Genomic DNA, 26,331 nt, shown 5'->3' on the forward strand with positions numbered 1-26,331 from the left:
CTGGAGGGTTGAGCTAAAAAGATGATTTATTCAAATCCATTTATTGTCCAGATGTAGAAACTGGCTTGGAGAATTGAAATGATTTAAAGCTAATTATCTAGCCCAGGGGTTGGCAATTTTTTTCTATGAAGGGCCAGATAATAAATATTTTAGGCTTTGAAGTCCATGAATTCTTTGTTGCAACTACTCAACTCTGCAGTTGAAGCACGGAGGCAGCCTTAGATAATACATAAATGAACATGTGTAGATGTGTTTCAATAAAACTATTGACAAAAAGAGGCAGTGAACTGAATTGGACTTGTGGGCCATAGTTTGCTGACTGGTGAGCTAGAACAGTGGTTCACCACTACTATGGGGTGGGGGCTGCGGTTCTCAACCTGTGGGTCGCTACCCCTTTGGGGGTTGAATGACCCTTTCACAGGGGTCGCCTAAGACTATTGGAAAACACATATATAATTACATATTGTTTTTGTGATTAATTACTATGCTTTAATTATGTTCAATTTGTAACAATGAAATTGGGGGTCACCACAACATGAGGAACTGTATTTAAAGGGCCAGAAGGTTGAGAACCACGGCTATAGACCCTTTTGCTACACACAATCGCCTGATTTTGCAGGTGATTTCCAGGCAGGCAGGGACATCTTGGCTCCAATGTTATTAACTCCCAATTGGGACTATGAACTTTTTGAGGATAAGGGTCACGGCTTAATTACCTTTGAGTCCCTGGATCAAGAAGAGGTTTTGGCCCAGAGAAAGGGCTTATTGGACATTCGTTGAAACTAATGGAACCTAGGCCAGTGTGTACTTTATGCAGAAATGCAAGCAGATATAATACATTGCTCTCAGGGTCTTCTTCAAAACTACAAATCCAGCCGAAACCGGTTTGGCTCAGTGGATAGAGCGTCGGCCTGCGGACTGAAAGGTCCCAGGTTTGATTCCGGTCAAGGGCATGTACCTGGGTTGCGGGCATATCCCCAGTAGGAGATGTGCAGGAGGCAGCTGATCGATGTTTCTCTCTCATCGATGTTTCTAACTCTCTATCTCTCTCCCTTCCTCTCTGTAAAAAATCAATAAAATATATTTAAAAAAAACCCTACAAATCCAATCCCATCATCTCATTACTTCTCTGCTTACTAAGTTTCCAGGACATTTCAGGAGAAAATCCAAAGCCCCTAAACTTGTCTATCAGCCCCTCCCCTCTGTCCTGTTCTCAGGGACTGCCCCTCTCCTTCAGCTGCCCCTGCTGAAGGGCTGGTCTGGTCACCATGCTTGTACAATTTGATCCTGCCGCCCTAGCTGGTTTGGCTCAGTGGATAGAGCATTGGCCAGTGGACTAAAGGGTCCTGGGCTAGATTCCAGTCAAGGGCACAGGTTGTGGGCTTGATCCCCAGTGGGGGGCGTGCAGGAGGCAGCGGATCAATGATTCTCATCATTGATGTTTCTATCTCTCCCTTCCTCTCTGAAATAAAAATATTAAAAGCAAAAAACAAAGGAAACAATTTGATCCTGCCTGTTGCTGACTGGCCCAGACATGGATAGGAAGTCCGGGCTGGGATCAGCCAGCCCACCATTGAAAATCTGAGCTCGGGGACCAAGGGGATGAATGGTGAGTCTCTGAGTGAAATGGTCAAGTACTATCTAGGCTTCAACCAGCTTCTTGATAAGCCCAGGCTCCAAGCAAGTGTGTCCCAAGTGTCAGGGGACAGAGAAGATATAAAAAAAATCAAAGAAAGCTGACCCTTTGCAGGAAGCCTGAGAATAAAGGGAAGGGGCAGAGAGAAGGAGCAGTGAGGACACGGGAGGTTGGAGAGAGGATGAAAAGGGCAGCAGTTAAGAGCTTGGGCTCTGGTGTCAGAATACTTTGGATTCAAGTCCCAGCTCTGCTACTTTCTTACCTTGAGCCAGTTATATAACCTCTTGAAGCCTCAGTTTCCTCATCTGCAAAATGGGATGATAATAACAATATCTACCTCAGAGAGCTGCTGTGAAGATTAAATGTGTCAACACACCCAGAACACTAAGGACAGCTTCCAGCAGAACACAGTGAGTGTAGAACACAGTGAGTGTTTGATACATGCCAGCTATCATCCTGGGGGAATATCTCAGCCCACCCTCCCCATCAGCCCTTTAGGTGGCCCAGCTAGTCTCTGCTTTCTGCTGTTCGGGAACCGCCTGCTGTATCCTGTAGGGAAACACTGTTGCTGTTTGGATGAGTGTGAGAGGCTTCTCTCCCCTGTAATGAATCCCCAGTCAGGACATGGCTGTCAGGTCCCTCTGCATTTGACTCCGACCCCTCTCTTTGGCCTCGCCTCCCACAGGTACTCAGTCTTCACGCTTCCCTAGCCACATGTGCCTGTTGGTCTATTCTGCATGTCTGTGCTTCTTCCTCTCTGTCCAGTGAACTGTAATCCACCTTTTAAAACCCAGCCCATGTGTCCTGTACTCGCCCCTCAGAAGTCATGCCTACATTCCCTAGGCAGGCTGGCCACGCCATCCTCTGGACTCCCCTATTATTCTGTCTTACCGTGGGGTGCATATCACACATATCCCATTCCCGGGGAGGTGTGCATCCATCACTGCCAAGTATCTGTGAGCTTTGGGGGGACAGGGATTGGTTCTGAGGCTTAACTCTGCACACCCAGCACCTAGCCCAGGGCATGACACCCGCAGGCACTCCCAAGTGTTTGTCATCTGCTGCTCAAGGTCACAGAGCTGCAAGTAGAAGGGCCAGGACCAGCATTCAATTTTCAACGCGGCCACTATTTATTGATCATGTGCTATGTGTGAGGCACTGGGATACCACAGGCAGCAAGAGAGCTCTGGTGCCAGCTCAGAATAGGAACGGGAGCGTCTCGTGATGCAGTGTTTCCTCAAACTCAGTTGCTCTACCAACATCTTGATTTTCTTTTCTTTTTTTTTTCTTCCCCCTAGTGGTGTTTTCAAAGAAAGCTCGAGTTTTATTTTCTTGATTTATAGTCATTGAACAAGAAAAATTCTGCAATCATTTTATAAAATAAAATATCCGACATGCACAAAAGTAGATCTAATTTGTACATATTTACGAGCCATAATCAAATGAGCACCTATGAAGCCACCACCCAAGTTCAGAAACAGAGCACGTGACAATAACACGGACCCTTCCTGTGTCCGTCTCCACCCCAGAGATGACCAGCACTTTTTCTCACCCCTTGCTTTTCTGGGTAGAGTTTAATACACATGTATACACGCCCAGTCAAAAGATGGTTTCATTTTGCTTAGGTTTTTTTTTAAAAAAATATATTTTTATTGATTTCAGAGAGGAATGGAGAGGGAGAGTGAAATAGAAACATCAATGATAGGAGGGAATCATCGATCGGCTGCCTCCCGCATGCCTCCTACTGGGGATCAAGCCCATAACCTAGGCATGTGCCCCTGACTGGAATCAAACCCGGGACCCTTCAGTCCACAGGCTGACGCTCTACCCACTGAGCCAAACCGGCGAGGGCTCATTTTGCTTAGTTTTGACATCATATTGTATGTGCTCTTTTGCTACCTGTACTACTTTTTCCTGAATAGTAATAAAATAAATAAATAAATAAATAATCAAATAAAATAAACAAACCCACTCACCTTCTTTGTTTTATTTTACCCTCATCCTAAGAAATAAACTTCTGCTTTTGCATGTTAGAAATATATGTATTAAATATTCATTAAAATAAATATGTGATCATTGGAAAAAACCATTTTGGCAGCACACCTTGGAAACTACTGCATTGGGGTTAGGAGCGCCACCCTGGACCTGGAATCCAGCTTTGCCATTTGTTGGCGAGGTGGCCTCGGGCACCAAGACTTCCCTCCCCTCAGTTTCCTTATTGGTAAAATGGGAGACATACCAGTGGATGATCTTGACCTTCAGGGGACATTTGGCAAATTCTGCAGAAATTTCTGATTGTCACAACTTGGAGGAGGGACAGCTAGAAGGCGGAGGCCAGGGATGCTGTTAAATGTCCTCTAATGCATGGGACAGCCCCACAATGAAGAATGAGCCAGTCCCAAAGTCAATAGTACCGAGGTTGAGAAACCCTGAGATGTAACGATAGTCAGGCCCGCATGAGTTGTAAAGTGGGGAAAAGGAGACTGTGCATGTAAAGCTACTAACTAGCTCAGGTCTAGCCAGGCACATAGCGGGTCTGACCTTATGAGGCAGCCAGCCAGAGCCTTGGGCTGAGCCCCAAGGTTGCTGCTGCAGCCTCTGACTCCAGCCAGGAGGGAGCCAGCAGGAGAAGGAGTAGATCCCTGGGGAGTCTGTTCCTTTAAGAGCTGGGAGGTCCCATTCTAACCCAGTTTCTAAGCACAAGACAACTCTAGGAAAGGCTCACATAATTGAAGTCTGCCAACAGACCCATAAATTATGCACCCAGCTATTGTGTAGTCCTTAGGCCTGCTATTCGAAGGCAGGTACCCGCTTTGTACCTGAGAATGTGCCCTCCCCTCCCCTCCCCTCCCCTCCCCTCCTCTCCTTTCAGCCTAGGAAAGAAGAAAAGGCGGGCAGAGGCCCTGCTGGCTCCTGGAAGTGGATGCCTGCTGCTCAGGGTTGGGTTGGGAGGGTCTGAGCGCACCAGGCCCCCTTTCCTGTGTGTGTGAAAGTATCAAATAAAATGTGCAACAATGCAGCCTGGCCGAAACCGGTTTGGCTCAGTGGATAGAGCGTCGGCCTGCGGACTGAAGGGTCCCAGGTTCGATTCAGGTCAAGGGCATGTACCTGGGTTGCGGGCACATCCCCAGTAGGAGGTGTGCAGAAAGCAGCTCATCGATGTTTCTCTCTCATCGATGTTTCTGACTCTCTATCCCTCTCCTTTCCTCTCTGTAAAAAATCAATAAAATATATTAAAAAAACCCCACAAAAACAAAAAAAAACACCAATGCAGCCTGAAGGGCTCCCCTCACCCACCCCTCCCAACCCTGCCCTTATGGTTGTTCTCTCTTCCAGACCCACCAGAGCCAGGGCCACACTTCCTGGCTGGGGAACTTGCTGATGTGAGTTAAACCCTCTGTGCCACAGTTTCCTCATCTGTAAGGTGCGGGTGTATGTCAGTGCAGGGCTGCGATAAGAATTCAATGAGCTCATCAGGCTCTTAGATCAGCTTTTATTAGTCCACAGCAGGGGTCCTCAAACTTTTTAAACAGGGGCCAGTTCACTGTCCCTTGGACTGTTGGAGGGCTGGACTATAGTTTAAAAAAAAACTAGTTGGCTGCTAAGCAACAGGCAGCGGCAAAAACACCCGACAGGCCGGATAAATGTTTTCGGCGGGCCGCATGTGGCCCGCGGGCCGTAGTTTGAGGACCCCTGGTCCACAGGCTTACACTTATTTATGCGCTGCTTTGGGACCTGAGCTTGAGTCCTGGCACTATAATTTCGGGCTGTGTGGCCTTGGACAAGACACCTCCCTTCTCTGAGTCTCCATTCCCTTATCTCTAAAATGGAGATGCAAGTGATCAAGCACTTATCACATAACGGTCACTTACTATATGTTATGTTATTCAATTAAATTACTATTCAGGTAATTCATTGTTGCCCCCACTACCCAACCCCAGACAGGTTGCTTTCGGAGGTCCAGGACTAGGTCTGTGGGCCCAAGGGCCCAGCTAAGGCAGTAGACATCCTACAAAAAGCCTCAAACCCAAATGCACAGTGTGGCTCCGGTCTCTGAGATGGGTCTTGGCAGTGGGGGAGCAGCCAGAACCCTGAGTCCTCTCAGCCTGAGCTCAGGCTCCTGACCAGGGCTCTGCATTTCCAGCCTTGCTTTCCTGGGATCGGAGCCCAATCAGGTTTGGGCAGGACTCCAGGAACCCGGGGAACAGAGGCAGGAGCCAGGACCAGGGACTTGGAGGCCATCCCTGAATTCCCTCCCTGAGAGGAGGCTCTGGATCACGGAGCCCACTTGTCTGCACCGAATGGGTGAGTGGCCTTTGGTGTTCTGGGAAAAGAGATCTGGGAGAAGCCAGGCCCTCCGCATCCTAACTGTCAGCTCTGGGGTTGATCACAGGGATGTCCACCTTTGGCTCCAGCAGTCAGCACAGACTGTTTATCATTTCTCTGCTTACTCCCCTGCCCGTCCAGGAATGTGGATGAGGCACAGAATGTCCATGCAGAAAAGGGCCCAGGCTCATCTCTGGAAGATGGGAGGACTCAAGCAGAGAAGGGAAGGGACTCGTTCATGGTCACACCGCCCACTGGGGTCCAGTCTGTACAATGACACTAGATGTTCTGGCGAGCTGAGAGCTGCATCTAGAGCTCAAGGATTGCAAACTGGTTTTCATGCACATGCATGTGCATGGCAGCATTAGTCATAATAGCCCCCACAGTGAAATCGCCCCAGATGTCTATCAACTGAAGATTAGAAAAACAAATTGTGCTATATCCATATCATACAACAGCATATTATTCATCCATAAAAAAAGAAAGAAGTACTGATACTTGGAAACATTATGCTAAGTGAAAGAAGCCAGACATAAAAGGCCGCATGCTATATGATTCCACTTGATAAAATGTCCAGATAAAGCAAATATGTTAGAGATAGAAAGTGGTTGCCAGGGTGGGGATAGGACTAACAGTTAATGGGCATGATAAAAAGATCCTAAAACTGATTTAGGGGGATGGTTGCACAACTTGGCAAATTTACTAAAGAATTAACTTGCACACTGGAAATGGGCGAACTGTATGATGTGCATAATAAGCCTCACTAAAGCTATATAGAAACTTGCTTTCCATAAAGGGTATCCCCTTCCTTTTAAACCTCACAACCACAGTGATAGGTCACAGGAGAGAAGCAGAAATCTGAGCAAGCCACAGCCCTGCTCTAAACCCTGCAGTGGCCCCCATGCTCTCGGAGAAAGCTCTGATTCATAGCACTTACTACGTGCTATGCTTGTTGCTGGGGATGCAGCATGGATAAGAAAGAGTTTCCCTGGACTCAAAGAGCTGGTAGGGAGAGGCAGACCCAAAACCCATAAACCAATAAGGGAGCAAGATGATGTAGTGCTACATGTCATTGAGTAAAACAAACCAGGGGGGGTCAATAAAGGAGCGCTGGGGGGTCCACATGAGGTTGGGTGGTCAGGGCAGGCCTCTCTCAGGAGGTGCCCTGGTTGCTGAGACTTGAGGATGAGGAGTGTGTTGTTCAAAGATCTGAGCAGTCCAGGCAAAGGCCCTGATGTGGGAATAAGGCTGGCATATCAAGCAACAGAAAGGTGCTCAGTGTGGGTGGGGGCTGAGCCAGCAAAGGGGAAAGTGGAAGGAGATGAGGTCGGAGAGACAGGAGGGCCTGATGAGGCAGGAGAAAGAGATTTGGATTTTACATTAAGACCACCTTTCTTCTCTCTCTCTCTCTCTCTCTCTCTCTCTCTCTCTCTCTCTCTCTCTCTCTCTCTCTCCCTCTTTCTCCAGGCCATTTCCCACTGCATATTTCATACTGAATCCTGGCAAAACCACTGACATTTCCTAAGCCATACAACCAGGGTTGCTCACACCTCCAGATCCTTGTCCATGCTGTTCCCTCTGCTTAGCAGAGGATACAGTGTCCCCTTCCTCCCCGCTTCTCCTGGATGATTCGTACACCCTGTTCAGGCCTCAGCACAGAGGCCCTTTGCTCCAGTGAGCTCTCTCTCACTCCCAGGTCTAGGTTGGGTACGTCCATCCTCTGGACACCCACAGTCCCCAAGCTTCTGCCATCACAGCACTGATCTTGTCGAGCTGAATTTTTCTCCCCCGTGTCCCGCACAGAATGTCAGCTCCCTGAGGCCCAGTCATGCACGGGTGCATCTCCAGCTCTCCAAAGCCTGGCACAGAATAGGTGCCCCCCAAATAGTTGATAAACAAATGAACAAGCAGGTGAACGAAATGGAGGCTCAGAGAATGAAGTCATTTTCCAGGGTCACACAACTTGTAAGCAGGACTCCATCTCAGGTCTGTGGGTCTCCCAAGATGGTTTCAAGGACACAGGAGGAGGCGGCTTCTGGCTACCAACACTTTTTTTCTCCTTTTATGGTGCTTCCGCTTCCCCCAGCTTTAAGGGGGGAGGGGGAATTACAGCCAGGGAGTTTTAATTATAAGGGTCACTGGCATAGATCCGATTAAGGGGATTGGGAGCAGGTTGATGGTGTTCCCCTCACCTGAGATGAGAAATTGGAGTCAGGAGCCTGCAGGGGGCACTGCTGGGCAGAAAGGGACAGGAATTCAGGGATCTGTGTGCCTGAACGACGGGAAGAGGCCTTGGGGTGAGCCAGGCAATAGTGGCCTTCATCATGAGAAGGCAACCAAGTCACAAAGGGGGAAAGGAGGTGTGGTGGCATTCCTGGGGGCTTCCCAGACGTTATAAACCAGAGGCCCTGGGGCTGAGAAAGTTATTTTTACTTATTTGCCCCAATTGGGAGCTTTCACATTAAAAATTGCAGATTTTCAGATTTCCTTGGAAAATCAGATGATGTGTGTACACTCAACCTCACTCCAGGTGGCAGCCATTGGCTGGAGCCTAAGAGCCAGCCGCCCTGGGCACAGCTCCCTAGTTTGCCACAGGCCCTTTTTACTCTTCTATCTGTCAGGTCTCTGCAGGCACTGGGCTTGCAACCCTGGACTGGGGCAACTCTGAAGACAGCAAACATTCATTGACCTGCTACAGTAGATGAAGAACTTTCTAGACAAGATCTGCATCTATTTGTATAAACCAGGAACCCAGGGCTCACACTTCACACCTCATCACCCAAGGTGACCTGACTCTTTCTAACAAGCTCTGGGTTGGGCAACCTCGTCCTAACTGGTCAATTAAGTTCCCACGAGCCTTGCTAAAGCAGGAATTCTGGGAGCTGGTGATGTTGCAACCTCTTGCCCATCTGAGGATAATGCTTCTGGTGATGGTGTGGGACCTGACTTTGGTCCCTGCAGAGGGAGGAGGTGATATGGAGAAATGGGGGTGGGGAATGTTCTTTCCTGTCTGAGTGATCACCAATTTCTCATATTAGCTGAGGGCATGAGGAGCTGAGGAAGGGACTGTGTCTGAACAGTGATGAATGGCATGAGTCCATCCCTGCTGTGGAGAGCAGTGCATTGAATCAAAAATTAGGAGCATAGGAAATGTTAGGCAAGGACAGTGTCCCCGGGTTCTGCTAAGCCAACAGCTGAGTCTGGCAGGATGGGGAGTGAGGAGTGTAGTCTCTGCAAGCTTGGCCAAGGTGGCCGAGGTTGCTAAAGGAAGCTAAATATGTTAGTCTGGATGCTGGAATTGGGTACCACTCTGGCTAACATCAGAATGATGGCTCTGTCAATGGTCATTCCTGACAACAGCCAGACTTGCTGGTTCATGTCCAATATACATTTAGAAAGAGACATTCGAGTGGCTTAACAATGTTGCTTCTCACACAGCATTTTTGTCTCACTAGAGATTCATATTGAGGTGAAACGGATACGTGGATGATTGAGAGACCTACTTTCTAATTCTGACTGGACATCCTTAGAGAAGTATCTTCACGTCTCTGGGCTTTCTCATGCAATAGCCACGGAGTCTGTTAGGTTTCCAGCACAGTTCCCTTCCAAGTGGTGACTGAGGGATCCAGTGGCTCTATCATCTTAGTATGTGGCCACCCCCCTTATCGTGGCAGGGGAAGGGACAGCATGGAGAACTCACACGTGCATGTGCCCAGAAGTGATATCTGTTACTCCCTCCTCTGACAGTGAGGTTTATGATCTATACCCTGGCTCCCTTACGGGGAAGTGATAAGTGCTCTGAAACCTCAAAAATGCTTCATGATTGGCTGAGGAGATGGTCTCCAACGTGGGTATGTGCACATCTGATGCGCTGGGGTGCAGAGGGAAATTACTGGCATTTGATAAATGAGTTCTGGAGTCTGCTGGACAACATTGTACGGAGAGTCAACAGTACTGCACTGTATACTAAATATTTTGTTGAGAGGGCAGATCTCATGTTAAGAGTTTTTCCCACAATAAAGTAAAAAATAAACATAAAAAACTGGGATAGATTTAAAAATAAAGTAAAAAGCATGTGAGGCAGACAAAATAGCAAGAAATCACTAGCATGTCTACTTTTTAACATTAAAAAAGAAAAAGAAATCAAGTTTTAGTGGCATTGAATCCATGAATCAACATTGCTGACTGCTCACCCTCTCTATCAGACTTCTCAGGGGAAGCAGAAGTGCCCCAAAGAAGGTGGGGGTGCCTCAACTCCATGGGTTGGCGAGGGAACCCTGGCATCTTCATCTTCGCCTGCAGCAACGCAGCTTGCACGCCTGCCTGGTGTGGAGGAGCCTTGGGCTGAGGCATTTAAGAGTGGGTGTGAGGTCTCCACACTCTTTCTTCCTCTCCCCCAACAACAAGGAACAACTAAAATCAGTGCCCTTTTTGGTTAGGACCATTTGGGTTGGGTTTCTGATCCTTGCAAATAAAAAGTGACCTGGCTAACAAAATTTTCATCTTCATTTTACAGGCCAGGTGACTAAAACTCATAGAGGGAAAATGACTTGCCCAGGATCACACAGCCAGAAAGCAGCCGAATCACACTGAGCTATAACACAGAAGATGCCTGGCATCTAATAGGTCCTCAATAAATGCCAGTCCCCTTCCTCCACAGACCAAGGAAAGGCAGAGTGGAGAACTGGAAGAGTCATACCATGGGAACCCCTCTGAGCTCCGAGCTGCTGGTCAGATTCCAGATTCCATCTGGAACCCTCCAAATCGTGCTGGGGTCTGGTAGGAGTGACAACCAAAGCTTAGGAGTTGGCAAACAAATGGAATCAGCTGCCAGGATGTCAGTGTCTGAACAAAATTCTTGAGGATCCCACTCCCTCCAAAATATAACATCTGAGGGTCCTGGCTGCAAATCAAGGTTTCCAGGGTGCCCCAAGTCCCAGCATTCCTTAGAGACTTACGCTTAGTAGGAGCTTGTGCAAACAATGATCTCAGCATTGCCTAGGATTCTGCAGTCGTTTGAACTTTTCAAAGCTCCTACACTTTGAGGCTGGATGGAAAGCGTTTAGCCTGCAAACTCTGATGTTGGACAGAGCTGGTTGCAATCTTGGCTCTTGCCAGCTGGGTGACCTCTGGTCCATTCCTTAGCCTCTCTGAGCCTTGGTTTGCCCTGGTGTGAAATGGGCAAGACTGGAGAAGAAATCAGACAAAGGTAGAAGCTCTTATCGCACAGTCTGTAAGCTCTTTAGCTCTGTGGCTACCCAACTGAGTTCTACCTGAGCCTCAGTTTCCTCATCTGTAAAATGGAGGTCAGAAAAGTCCCTGCCACACTAGCATCTGTGAGGCAGCAATGAAATTATGGGTGGAACAGGCGTACTCCAAGGACTGCCACTTGGTGCCAGTGAAGGGTGAGTGGCCGTGACAAGTGTAAACGGAGGCCACCCCGCCAACTGGAGGGTTCCAGGACCCATGAACGAATTTTTTTTTTTTTTTTTTTTTCCCACGCAGTGAATTAGTTGCCAACATGTATCTCCCTTACGGATCCAGATTTCCAGCTTCTCAAAAAGAATCCGAAGCTCTGGCTACTGTGGGCCTATGTTCCTCTGTGACAGCGTCCTGGGCTGGAGCTGAGCACCAGCTCATCCAGGCCTGTGCTGGGAAAGTCTTGCACGTGTATTGTTTACGAGGCCTGCTTGGCCTCTGCAGGAATCTGGGTTTGCGAGCCTAGGAATAAATCATCAGAAGCGTGGCCAGTGATGAGGGAAAAGATTAAATCCTGCCAGGGAAACAGTCATGGGTTCCTTAGGAAATGCTGGGCCTGTAGCTGGGTCCACGGGGTGCTCTGAACGAGGGATGTGGGATGGAATCCTGTCTGCTCTAGCTCCTTACCCATCTGTGTTGTGGCCTGCTCTTCCTGGTCTACAGGAAAGCCACTTAGTTTCTTCCTTAAAACCCCTATCTGCTTCCCCCGACTCCCAGCCCCACTTTCAGACCTCTCTGAAGCCTCCTTTCTTTCTCTACTCCCCACTCAGCCAATTAAACAAAAACGATGGGATAAGAAACAACAGGGTGAGGAGGACTGACTACTTTAGTCTGCTGAGGCCACTCTGAGGAGGTGTTTGAATGGAGATTTGAGAGATGCAAAAGAGCTGACTGTAGGAAGATCTGGGGACAGGGAGTTCCAGGAAGAGGTAATAGCAAGTGCAAAGGCCCTGAGGCAGAGAAGAAATTAACATGCAAGAGGAAGAGAAAGGAGAAAGGTATACCAGGGGCTGAAAGGAAGCAAGAGATACTAGAGATGAACTCAGAGAGAGAAGTGAGGAAGGCTTTAAAGACCTGATAGACGTTTTTGTTCTGAGAACCATACTAGCCAAAGAGGGCTTCTCAGCTGGCTAGTGACATGACCTAATGTAGGTTTTAAGATCCTCCAGCTGCATTTGGTAACAGCCTGTAGGGGCAGTGGAATAGAAGCAGAAATCTTGTTGGGCCTGGACAAGACAGGCTTGGTATCTACAATAATCCCGGCTAAGCAGCCGGATGTGTAAGGATGTGTAATCCGAGGCCTGAGCGGCCTGTCCTGCTGGCTTTATCTTGACCTTGGCTGGGATGACCCAAGTGCCCCAAGGCCACCTAGAGCCGAGATCCTCCCCATAGTTAGGGACAGAGGCCAAAGGGAGCTCTCCTCTGAGGGCAGAGGGTGGCAGGCTCACCCAGGCCTCCCCTACCCTCTACCTCTTCCAGTTTGGGGAGTGCATCTCTGCCCCCTGCCCCCATCCCCACACCTCTGCCCTAGAGTCCTCCTGATGGGGGCCATGCTGTACAAAAGCACTGTCAGGGAATGGAAGGGATTTAATCTTTCATTTAGCAAACATTTGTGAATTACAGCAGTGACCAAGACAGACCTTGTCCTTAGGAAACTGGCATTTGGGTGGGGGAAGCATTTATAAAATGAGGGACTATACTAGTAAGTTGAGGTCACTTCAGGTACTACAAAGGCAAGAAAAGGGGCTAAGGAGATAGAGAGTGACTGGGTGTAGAGGGGTAGGGTTTCTCTGAGGAGGTGACATCTGAGCTGAGAACTGAAGAAGGATCCAGCAATAGGCCGATCAGGAGAGGGGCATCTAGGACAGTGGTTCCCAACCTTTTTTTGGCCATGCCCCACCTAAACATCTCTAAAATCCTGATGCTCCCCCCACTCCCGTGACATATAATTCTTTTTTAAAAATTTAATATATTTTATTGATTTTACAGGGAGGAAGGGAGAAGGATAGAGAGTTAGAAACATCAATGAGAGAGAAACATTGATCAGCTGTCTCCTGCACGCCCCCACTGGGGATGAGCCCACAACCAAGGCACATGCCCCTGTCCAGAATCAAACTCAGGATGCTTCAGTCCGCAGGCCGATGCTCTATCCACTGAGCCAAACCCGTTAGAGAACATATAATTCTTATTATTCAAAAAGTGAACTCCTATTCATGTGGAGGAAGCCTAAAAGGCCATTAACTTGGTCTAAACAAGCTCCCAAAGAATATGGCATCCATGAAAGAGAAAAATAAAAGAACGAAAGGAGCCTTGACCAGTTTGGCTCAGTGGCTGGAGCATCGGCCTGTGGACTAAAGGGTCCCAGGTTCGATTCCAGTCAAGGGCATGTACCTTGGTTGTGGGCACATCCCCAGTAGGTGGTGTGCAGGAGGCAGCTGATCGGTGTTTCTCTCTCATTGATGTTTCTGGCTCTCTATCCCTCTCCCTTCCTCTCTGTAAAAAATCAATGGAATATATTAAAAAACAAAAGCAAAAAAACACACACAAAAAACGAAAGGACAGTTGAAGTACTGAGGAAGAAATCACTAAGAAATTGTTTTTTTAAAAAAGAAGTGATATGAAAAAATAGCAAATGAAGTTTCAAAACACAATAGAGGACTGAAAATAAATATGTCACTATATATTTATATACTGTATATGAGGCCCCTAGAACCATAAGAAATGCAAAAAATTCACTGATAATAACTCATTCTTGAATTGCCCCCCTTAACAATCAAATTGCCCTCCTGTGGGGCCTGTGCCCCATGTTGGGAACCACTGATCTAGGAGAAGGATGAGATTCTAATCTTCACAAATCCCCAGTTGGCACTATTACTTCCATTAATTGAGCACTTATTTTGTGCCAGGCCCTGTTCTAAGCAATAAGCTGTTTATACTCAAAACAATCCATTTTGTCATTCCATTTAATAGATGAGCCACAGAGAAGTTAATTACTTCATCCAAGGCCACACAGCTAGCAAGTAAGAGATTTAAATGCAGGTCTGCTCTATCCTCCGATTTACAGTGGGGCCTTGACTTACGAGTTTAATTCATTCCATGATGGAGCTCGTAACTCAAATTACTCGTGTGTTAAATCACTGTGACGTTTGCTGCGCCAACGTTTGCTGAAGCTGGCTTGTAACCCGAATTTTAGCTCGCAACTCAACTCAAAGCAAAAAATCAGCCGAGAGACGGCTCATATCTCGAAAAACTTGTTAGTCGGGACACTCGTAAGTCAAGGCCCCACTGTATATGGGCTGTTCCTATCCTCAGAGCCAGGGAGGAGAAAAATTAATTGTTGAGCACTTACCTTTGACTTCTGTCATCTTTACCTGGCCTTACCTCTGAAGGCCACCCACTGGTCCCCTGCCATGCACACCTCTATTTTCATCTTCTGAAAACACCACTCTGTCCACCTCGAGATCTGGGAGTGGCCATGTCACTCAGGCTGTTCCAATCAGCACATTCCAACCCTCCTTGTGAAAGTGATTGGCTAAGGGGTGAGCATGTGACACAAAAATGGGCCAATGAGAATGAATCCTGGGACTCTGGCTGTAACTATTTGGGAGGAGGAACTGTCCTTTGAGTGGGACCCTCCAGAAGCCCAGAGAGCTTACTTGAGAATGAAGCCCACTCAGGGGGAGCCAGAGACAAAAGTTGGCGAGAGACTGAGTTGCAATGACAAGTCCTAACGATATGGTTCAAGGGCATGTGTATCTGGGCCAGAAGCCAGAGCTACTTCTGGACTTTCCAATTGCATGAGCCAATAAATCATCCTCCCTTTCTGTTCTAGCTTAAGCCAATTTGAATTGGATTTCCGTCACTTGCAACTGAAACCAGAATACTTTTTTCCTCCTGGAATGCCCTCCCCGCTCTTCTTTCCTGCTACCAACAGTATTATTCTTTCTATTACCATGAATATAACCACCACTGCCATCACCAATGCCATAACAACTTTCATCAATAGTCCTAGTACCACTGCCAGTAATAACACCATCATCGCTGCTGTGAACACAATGACCATTACTGCTCCTAGGATTGATGGCGGTACTACTACTGTTACCTCTATTAATGTCCCACTGTCCATTTGTAAACCTCTCCCCAGTTTACAACTTCACAATCCATGCTGGGTATTGTGAGTGCCATTGTAGGGAAACTTAAGTTTACAAAGGTGACAGAATCTGCCTACAGCCATAGGCAATGCGACTCAGACTTTTATTCATTCATTCACTCACTCACAGGCTCATCCCTTTATTAAAGAAATGTCATTGACTGCCCTCTGTGTGAGGACAGGCTCCACTAGATGCTGGGATGCAGGGGTGAACACAGGCCTAGTTCCTGCCCTCACTGAGCTGCCAGTCCCATGGGCTCCAGGACATACCAAGGAGCCTCTCTCACAGGCCACAGAGGAAGCCTGGCCAGGATCATTCCCTCCTCCCCAGGGGTCTGACACTATAGCCCAGTTGGCAGGCAGAATTGGACTGTGGATTTTCCCTCTTATCTGAGCTGCCTTGGGCAACAGACTCAGCCTCTGAACTTTTCTCCCCAGCAGATAGTGAATTCCTTGTGTGGGGAGGGTGAGGGGAGGGAATCCTGATTTTACTTCTGTCTGGGCGGATAGTAGGAACTCAGTAAATGCTTATTAATGCATTGTTTTTCAGAGGCAGAACTACACATCCTTCTTTCCACCCATGTACCCACCTTTCCATCCATCCATTTATCCAACATTTATTCAATTTCTTTCTTTCACCTATCTTCCATTCTTGTATTCCCCAAAATGCAAGCATCACCCATCTTCGTCCCTCTCTCTCCTTTCTTCCTCCCATCTATCCATCTACTCAACTTTCAATCTGTCCGTTCTTCCACTTTCCTTCTCTCCTTCTCTTCCCTCCTCTCTCCCTTCATTCTTTCCTCCTTCCACTCTTTCTTCACTTTTAATTCATCCATCTTCCATCCACTTATCCAGCGTCAAACATCCTTTAGTTTTCTATAATCCATCCATCCATCCGTCTGTCCATCCATCCATCCATCCATCCATCCATCCATCCGTCCAATGCATCCATCCATCCATCCTTTTCTCTCCCTTCATTTCCTGTATTTGTCTTTGTTTCCATCTTTCTTTTAATCAATTATTTACTCATCCTTTCAGCATGTCAGGCCTGGTATCAGCTGCTATGGATAAAGGGTTCACCACCTGACCCCTTTCTCAGAAAAAACACATTCAAACCAGACCAGGGCTGCTCAGGCCCGGGCCCCTTTCCCTGTCCCTATAGCCTTTTTCCTGAACCCTCCAAGGCACCTCAGCTCTCATTAAGGCATTTTATTTCTTGCCTATGTTTGGAATCTTCCCTGGGGTTCTAGCCCATGGGCCAGGCAGAAACTATATATACAACCACCTTTTCTGGCTCTTTGTACAGCTGTTCTCAACCCGTCTTCAGAGAACACAGCCCTGGGCAGGGCCAAATTGCTGCACAGCTCTGTACAAAAACTGTACAGTCCTCCTTGAGCATCTACTGTGTACTGGCGTAATGGGGGATGTTCCGGGAAAGATGATCTCCAATTTCTGAATCTTAAGGTCCCGTCTGGGTTCACCCCTTTCCTTTCACCCATGCTGGGGGAGGAAGCTGGGAAAGGGGAGCAACTAACCAAAGTCACTAAGCCAGTCTGTGTCAGAACCAGGACTGGATTTAGGGTCTCCTGACCTGGCTTTCTGTCTCGTGCCTGTCTCCCCACATCTGCCAGTTCTCCTTGGGCAGTGAAGGATTATTCCAGCCTCCAGGTTTTTGCTCCTGCTATGCTTCTTCCCAGCCCCCTTCTCCCGAAGGTTAACATTTTCCTGGCTCTTAGCAATTTGCAAAAGAGCTTGCAAGATGGAACAAACAGCTAAAACCTTGATTCTCTCAGCCGATTTTTGAGACACTCTGAGTTACTACAAGACTTGTCTTCCCTGACGACCCAGCCCCAATCCCATTCTTCCTTTTAAAACTCTTCTTTCCGGGTTTCCTGAGCGGTGCTTGGTCCCCCCTGTTACAGCCAGCCGGGGCTTGAACACTCAGCCTCCTTACAAACCATGATTTGTAGGCAAACAACTGAAGCCAGCCGCGTGTATACTTCCAGGAGGGGTGCTGGACCACCTCTCACCAACTCCTGGAGGAAATAGAGGTGGCCCAAGGGTGGCCTAATTTTCCAGTTTCTCAAGACAAACAGAAGTCTATTTTGTGTGTGTGTGACATCTCCCAAATTGTTAATGTTGGCAATTAATTAAAATATGTAAATGCGGTTCAGTTCAATCAATACACAGTAACAGGCGAGATCTGCTCCCTTTCTCCCTCACAAGCTCATCTGGTAGCTGGTTGCCTCCTCCCCCACAAATTGCCACTGAGAGCCTCTCCAAGAAGAGCGTATTGCTTTGAATACAAATGACATAATAACAGCAGCAGCTAGCAGGAACCGGACATCCAAACACGCGAACCACCCCTGTGAGAGGCTGGTATTGCCATTTTACAGATGAGGAAAACAAGAGCCTCAGAGAGGTTAAGGAACATGGCTAAGGTCACACAGCTAAGAGACAACCTGGATTTGAGCCCCGGTCTGTGTGACTCCAAAACTGTGATCTAGCCCCATGGTGGTGGCACTACCCCGTAGGAGGCATTTGGAAATGTGAAGGTGGACAGGTGCTGCTGATGGTTACAGTGATGGGGTGGGGGTGCTACTGGCGTTCAGTGGGTAAGAACCAGGGATGAGGGGGACATCCTGAGATGCCCAAACAGTCCTGCATCATGAAGTCTTATCTAGCCCCCAATGCCAATAGTGCCCCCAGTTTTCTCTCTTCCCCCACAATGGAAGCCATTATTGAGTGCCAGCTGTATGCCAGGAATTTTAGCTTTAAAAGCCTTAGTACCCCCATTTTATAGATGAGACAACTGAAGCTTGGGGCAGGGGGGTGGGAGGTTATATGGCACGGCAGCAGGGCCCAGACTAGGATGAAAAAATGTTAGGGTGCAAAGTTTAAGGGAATTCTAAAAAACTCAGTAATCATGCAATGTTTTAGAAAATCGTGCAAAACAATCCATGATGAACAAAATGTCTAAATCTTCCATAAAGACAGGATCTCCCATGTGGCGCTATAGTGGAGTCTGAGGGAAAAGGAGAAATTACTAATACTGATCCTGGATCTTTGTGCCCTAGCGGAGTGCCTCACTGGCCTCACCTTAGTCCTGGCGCTCTATGGCAGAGCCAGGGTTGGAACCCAAGACCATACTAAGTGTACCTTACTCCTTGTCACTAGCCTCAGTAAGATGGGGAGTGGGGGTCAGGCCTTGATTGTGACTGGTTAAATCATAGGCCCCGAAAAACCGCGATTTGTAAGGCAGAAGACAGGCCTTTAATTAGAGTCAGGAGGGTGGGTGGTGGCTAATACTAAGTCCCCTTATAGGTGCTGTATTTATGCTGGCTTGCTCACACATTCTGGAGGCCTCTTTAGAAACCTGTTCATAAAAAATTGGGTAAACAGTTATTTCTACCCTGAGAGAAGGAAAAGGACATTGGAGCAGGGCGGCTGTAACAAAGGTGGGCTCTGGGGGCTTCGGATCTGGCATAAACCCCGGCCTTACCACTGACCGGCTGTGTGGCCTTGGGCCAGTCGCACCCCCCTCTGAGCCTGTTTCCTCATCTGCAACGTGGAGATGAGAAGACCTACCTTGTAGGCAGCAAGGAAGATTAGAAATAACACAGGAGGCACACACTCCTTAGGGGTTTGGTTCCAAGAATAATCACGTGAGATGAACACTCATCGTTTACTTTTGAAAATCCCTACCTTTCAATTGTGAGCACCTGAAAGTTGGCAGTTCAACAGGCCAGAGGCAATCTGATTTATTTCAGATGTGATCTCCCTCTAGGAGGCCGGGAAGTACATGTCTACTGAGGGGGGTGGTAGGGAAAGATGAAAGAGTGAAGGAGTAAGTAGAGAATGTTTCTCTTTCTCTTCAAGCAAGAAAAATTCAGTTCTCATGAATTAGACGTTGGATAAAGTAACACTGTTCTTTTTTTTTTAATAATTTTTTTCCTTTATTGATTAAGGTATTATATATGTGTCCTTATTCCCCCATTGCTCCCCCCACCTTATGCCCTCACCCCCCTGGTATCTATGTCCATTGAAGAAACCCTGTTCTTGCTAAAAGTCTGTGACATCTCAACAAGATCATTCTGGTCCTGGTTCTAAGAAACCATCGGCAGGGGTTCCAGACCTCCCGTGCTGCCTGCTTCCGGCCTTAATCGCACATGGGAGCTGGTTAATATCCCCAGAGTGAGTCTGGACTGGCTGAGAATTGAGAGTGGATCCAGCCAGGGGCTGCGGGCTTCCTTGGGAGTCTTTAGTAAGGCTGGTTCAGATTGGTCAGGAGATCATTTGTTAGTCAGCTTAACAATAACCCACAACCGTCGGACCAACTAGGAGATCATTTGTGCTGGTCTTGCCTCTTTACTTCCAAGGATAACTACCAAGGATGTGCACAACTGGAAAAAAAGACCAGCCACTCTGAGGTGTGCCAGGACCCTGATGATGGCCATGTAAGAAAACAAACCATCAGGCCGAGAATGGAAAGCTCAACAGCTATCAAGCATGGTCCTGTACTCAGAGGCTGGCTGTGGGCTGGAGGTTGGGTGCAGTGGTTCTCAGCAGGGTGATGCTGCCCACAAGGACATGTACTGGAAATCTGTGAGGAGGTGGCAAGGATGGGAGAGGACGCCTCAGGCACTGAGTGGGCAGAGGCCAGCATACCAGGCAACATGCCAGGCGACCTCTAATGCAGGAGACAGTGCTGCTTATAATTCCCCAAACCTCCACTCTGACTCCGTTTGACATATAAACACACCAAACATCTTCTGCCAAAGCTTTAACATCCCCTGAACTTTCCTGAAATGTAACCATTGTATAAGGTTCCGTTCAGAGCTTTACCAAGACTTATTCACCACACCGGGAGAAATCAGGCAGCTGATGGCAATGTGCCTGTGGTATCAGCTCTCAACACACCTGGAGCTCTCTGTGTTGGCCATGGTCACACGCATGATGCTTCTATGTATAGTGTGAGCACCGGACACCTTCATGGTGTTTTCCCGTGTCATTGTCAGGACCAGGCATTTACATACTGAAATGCCTACAAGGTTAGTATAGATTACTTTCCTTGTAATTCTTTCTAGTACAGTTAGGACATTCTATTGGTTTTGGGGGAAGTTATATTCGAATATTACCTACGGATACGAATTTCATTTTAGGGAAGCAGGTGGTGACAGCAATTAACAAAGTATTTGTTATCTCGAAAAGGGGCTTAGGGTTTGGGGGTAGAGAACGGTGACCCTGAATGGTGTGTGTGTTTATACATCTCACCCACTCAGGGCTGCCTTCCTTGAGCCTCTCCTCCCTCCCTCCCTGTTTGGGCCACATCTCCTGCTTAAGTTTTCGGAGCATTTGCACCTTTTCTTTGCAGAACGTATTAGAACCAAAATGCAGGGTCTGGCTAAGGCTGAGAGTGAACACCTTCCTAAATTTTGTGCCCTGGGCACCTCACTCGCCTCACCCTCTTCCTGGCCCTGCCAACATGATTTTAGATATTTGTATAATTAGCTGTAATGCCTGTCTCTGCTCCAATGTGGGGGGTTCCAGTGCAGGGACCACTCTGCTGTATTCACTGCTCTACCTACAGCACCCCGCATGATACCCAATGCATTGTGGTCACTGGTTGAATGAATGAAGGGCTGTATATTTCATATATCCTATATAATAAAAGCCTAATATGCTAAGTATCCAGTCGTCTGGTCATCCGTTCAACCAATCAAAGTGTAATATGCTAATGATATGCTAAGGCAGCTCAACTGCTCATGACATGCACTGACCACCAGGGGGCAGATGCTCTGACCGGTAGGTTAGCTTGCTGCTAGGGTCCGGCTGATTGGGACTGAGCAAGATGGGCCAAACATGCCCTGGAGCCCTCCTATGGTCCCTCCCCGGCCCCAATCGTGCTCTGGTGGGGTCCCTCGGCCTGGCTTGCGCCCTCTCACGATCCAGGCTGAGGGACCTCCTCCCCATCCCCCAGTGCACGAATTTTGTGCACCAGGCCTCTAGTATGAAAATAACAATTAACACATTTTAACTTTATTTTTTAAATTTATTTTTTAAATATATTTTATTGATTTTTCACAGAGAGGAAGGGAGAGAGATAGAGAGAGTTAGAAACATCGATGAGAGAGAAACATCGATCAGCTGCCTCTTGCACATCCTGTGCCCGCAACCCAGGTACATGCCCTTGACCGGAATCGAACCCGGGACCTCTCAGTCTGCAGGCTGACACTCTATCCACTGAGCCAAACCGGTTTCGGCTAACTTTATAGCAAGTTTAAAAATTATCAGTCCTAGGCCTGGGCCAGGTCTGCAAAAGCTAGTCGCAGAAAGACAAGCAAATTATTGCAAAGCAGAGTGAGGTGGACAAAAGGTGAGGAGTGAGCCCAATGCCTGGAGAAACCAGGGTGCAGGGGAAAGGGAAGACTTCCGGCAGGAGGGACCACTTGAGTCATGGGGGAGACCAGTTTGCCAGGCAGCCACTGGCCATCCAGTCTAACCTCTTATCTACAAGGGTGTCCCAAAAATGTATACACCCTTTAATAGCTGATAGCTCAATTTTGAAAATAAAACGTATTTTAATAAACACTGCCTTTATAATTATTCAAAGTGTGTGTATACTTTTTGGGGGTCACCTGAGACATAGATGGGGAAACTGAGGCTGATTCTAGATTCAGCTCTGCCATGTTTATCGTGTCACATCACATTGGCCGTCTTTCTTCTTCTTAGGGCCGCAGTCTCTCCATCTGTACAATCAATGACCTATAGGACAGCCTGACCTTCCAGGACAGAGGTCTCCAACTGGCGACTCTCAGACTGAATGCCACCTGCTGATGCTCATTACCTGCCTGATGCCAGGACATGTTTGAGCTGATCACTTATGTCTGAGGCCTGCATGAGGGCTAAAGACTTTGTAAATTAGATGCCAACAGTTTAGGTTACACCTAGAAACACTGGTTATCAACCAGGGGCAATCCTACCCCAGGGGACATTTGGCAAAGTCTGGAGAAAGTTTAGGTTGTCATACCAGGAATGGGTGAGGGTTGGGGTAGGGTTTGCTACTGGCGTCTAGAGGGCAGAGGGCAGGATTGCTGCTAAACATCCCACAGTGCACAGGAGAACACCCACAACAAGGAATCCTCCTGCCTGAAATGCAATAGTGCCAAGGCTGAGATGCCCACCAGAAAAATGAAGTCCTATTTCTGGGCAATACCGGCTCCTGGGAAGGTCCCACAGGATCCTGATGTCTTTGTATTTGGTAATTAATTACCAGCATTTCCACTGTTGTCTGGAATTATTCTCTGATTGTTCTGTCTTCATGCTTTCTTCCTGTGAGGCCTGGGCTCCCTGCTGGCCTCAAGTGCAGGCCTTGCCTCTTGTCTCTGATTCAAACCTCAAAGCACCCTGGACATACTCCCTGCCTGTAAACCCCTCTTTTCCACAGGGGCAAACAGAAGCACAGAGAGTGTCATTGGCTTGACCGAATCACACAGCAAAGGAAGTGCTGGAGCTGGAATTTGAACTCAGATACCCTGACCCCCAGCTTGTTCTTTGACACTTTATTTCTGACAATTGACTTCCCTTGGGGTTCAAGTGTTCTGTGTCCTCTCTGCTCACTGCTCTCTATGCCTTTCTGGTTAGGACCAAGCTCTAAAGTTACACTGGAAACAGAAACAGAAGATTCTTTGAATTCCCTGCCTTGGAGATGTGCTGAGGCTTTGAGTTAGATCTCAGAAGGACTTCCTGACAGTGGCATGTTCGGGTGGAATGGAGGAGTGGCATGAATGGTGGGGACTCAGGTGGCAGCACAACACAGGGCTGAGCAAACAGGCTCTGGAGTCAGACCTGGGTTCCAGAGTTTGATTTCAGCCCAGACCTAGGACAAATTCCTTCCCCGCTCAGAGTCTGTTTTTCATCTGGGCCTTGGAGAGACACAGATGTGGCATTTTCCCCAGAGCCACCTGAGGCAGTGGGGCACGTGGGTATGGAGTAGGGGGGAAGAGGCAGGGAGTGAACCAGAAGATCCTGGGTTCAAATCTCAGCTCTGCGACTTACCCTGCTGGGTGACTCTTATTGAGAGAGAGAAAGAAGAAACACTTTTCATATTGCTTAAGCCACTGCTATTTGGGTCTCTATCACAACAGCCAAATCTATATCCTAAATGATTCTGAGAATGATGGGGGGCATACTAAGTGGGGTGATCAATAATGGCCTTTGTGAGAGGAGATGTTTGAGCTAAGATCTGACTGTGAGAGGAGTGTAAGGCAGAGACCCCCCAGGCAGAGACCAGAAAGTGCAAAGGCCCTGGGGTAGGAGGACCCCCCACCCCCACCCTAGGGTTCCCATAGTTTCAGGGCACATCCCACCAACAGGCTGTGCTATGATTATCCATAGGGTTCTCATCCTGTGGCTTGATTTCTCTGAGTCTTAGTGTTCTCATCTGAGAAATGGGATAAGAACTGTACTTTCTTGATAGGGCTTTCATGAGGATTGGTTGAGTTAATACATATAAAGTTTTTAGGATGGTGCCTGGTGCATAATGGGTGCTCAATAAACGATGAATCTGTTCCCCGTCTTCACCAAAAAAGAGTTGGCCTCTTAACTGTATGCTTCCCAAAGTCAGAGGGGAGACTCGCTGATGACTTAATGTGCAAGAACAGCTTTCTCAGATGGAAATTCTCTCTCACACCTCCCTCATCTCTCTTTTTCAATTCTGTCCATCATCCATCCTTTCATCCACCCATCCATCATCCATCTACTTAGCTACCATCTCTCTGTCTATCCATCCATCATCCATCCATCCATCCACTTGTCCATCTATCATTCACATATCTAGCTATCCACATAACTACCTGCTCATCCATCTGTCCATCCACAAATCCACCTATCTCTCCATCCATCCATCCATCCATCCATCCATCCATCCATCCATCCATTACCCATTTATCTATTCAGTTGTTCATCTATTATTCATCTATCCATCCATCCACATATCCACCCAACCATGAACATATCCACCCACTCATCTACCAGTCCACTCACTCATCTACCTGTCCATCCATCCATCCATCCATCTATCCATCCATCCAGACAGCAATCATTTACGGAAAGACTGTGCCAGATTCTGGGGATGCAGAAGCTAAATAAATCCAATCTATGCCCTTGAAGAGCCCAAGTCCCTCAGGCAGGGTAAGTACCTAAGTTGCCTTATAAAACATGACAGAGTATAGAGTTTGAACACCCCCTCTGCCACTTCTCTCATAAGACCTTGAGATAGTGATCTCACCTCCCTCAACTTTTACTTCCTATCAGTAAAACAAGGGTGATAACCTTTACCCCCAAAGATTAGATGAAATAAGGAAGATAAATTACCTTTTACGAGGCTTGGTACATGGTAGGCATTCAAAATATGGTTCTTATTATTCTAGTGGAAACCAGGGAAGGTTTCTTGGAGGCTTCCAGCCTTGATATAAAAGGAGGGAACAGCCCTAGCTGGTTTGGCTCAGTGGATAGAATGTTAGTCTGATGACTGAAGGGTCTCAGGTTTGATTCCCGTCAAGTGCACATGCCCGGGCTGTGGGCTCAATCCCCAGCAGGGGGTGTGCAGGAGGCAGCCGATCAATGATTCTCTCTCATCATTGATGTTTCTACCTCTCTCTCCCTCTCCTTTCCTCTTTGAAATCAATAAAAATATTTTTTTTTTTTAAAAAAAGAGGGAATAAATATGGACATATGAGGGTAGAAGAGGGGAGGGAAGTTCTAGGCAGAGGGCACAGGAATAGCAAAGTCAGGGAAATTCAGGCTCATGGAGGGGCCAGTGGCAGAGGAATGCTCTGGTTCCCTCCCTCAGTGTTCTTGGGCAGCTGGGGCCAGAGAACTACAAAAGACAGGGGGTGGGATAGGATCTGAGTGGTGAGGACCTGCGGCCCAGGTGACCCAGATAGCCACAGGCAGACAGAACTGGGTCATGGGCATTAATCTCTGCCACACGACAGGCTCCCCTCCACCCACCATCTGGGCTGGTGGGGCCTGCCTGGGTGGGAGGAGGCTTGTTTTGACACTTGGCTGTTCATGGGCTCTCAAACTTAACAAGGTCAAGTGGAGCTCTTGATCCCCTACCACCTGTTTCTAACTGGGTTCTTCCTGTTTTGGCAAATGCCACCTCCGTCCTCCCAGATCCTCAAGCCACAAACCTGAGAGCCTTCCTCGGCTGCTGTCTATCCATCAGCAGATCCTGTGGGCTCTGCCCTCAAAACAGGTCCAAAGTCTGACCACTTTCCCCGCCTCCACTGCCACACCCTTGTCCAGGCCACTGACACATCCTGTAGGACGACTGCAGTGGCCCAATCGCGGGTCTCTTTCTTCTCACCGTTCAGGTGTCAGCTCAGGTGTCACCTCCACAGGGAAGCGGTCACTTCCCTAAGCCTTCCTGACCACCTTGGATTGAAGGGACACGCTTTCAGGGCTCTCAAAGCACCTGGTCCTTTCTTTCTTGATAGATTCACTGTAGGTTCTAGAATGCAGGTTCTGTGAGGGGACAGGAATTGTGTCTGTCTTGATCCCTTATGTATCTCCAGTTCCCTGGAACACAGTAGGTGCTCAATAAATGTGTGTTGGATGAATGCATCCACAAGGCCTTTCCCAGTGGAGAAGATGAGGAGACTTCTCAGAATCTGAATCACAGACTCATGGGAGTATTTTTGAAACATGTGAACGGTGAGCCTCCTAAAGATCATCATCGCCGCCCTAACTGGTTTGGCTCAGTGGATAGAGCGTCGGCCTGCGGACTGAAGGGTCCCGGGTTCGGTTCCGGTCAAGGGCATATACCTTGGTTGCGGGCACATTCCCAGTAGGGGGCGTGCAGAAGGCAGCTGATTGATGTTTCTCTCTCATTGATGTTTCTAATTCTCCATCCCTCCCCCTTCCTCTCTGTAAAAAATCAATAAAATATATTTAA

The 26,331-nt window shown here is 47.8% G+C and overlaps 1 protein-coding gene across 2 annotated transcripts in view; it reads right to left on the reverse strand.

The window, feature by feature from the left end:
• KCNB1 (potassium voltage-gated channel subfamily B member 1) overlaps positions 1 to 26,331 on the reverse strand; it is a 92,214-nt gene that overhangs the window by 6,501 nt on the left and 59,382 nt on the right. The gene's annotated exons all lie outside the window — the stretch shown is intronic.

This window comes from Myotis myotis, unplaced genomic scaffold, assembly GCF_014108235.1.
Source record: "Myotis myotis isolate mMyoMyo1 unplaced genomic scaffold, mMyoMyo1.p scaffold_m19_p_9, whole genome shotgun sequence".
NCBI classification, from domain to species: domain Eukaryota; kingdom Metazoa; phylum Chordata; class Mammalia; order Chiroptera; family Vespertilionidae; genus Myotis; species Myotis myotis.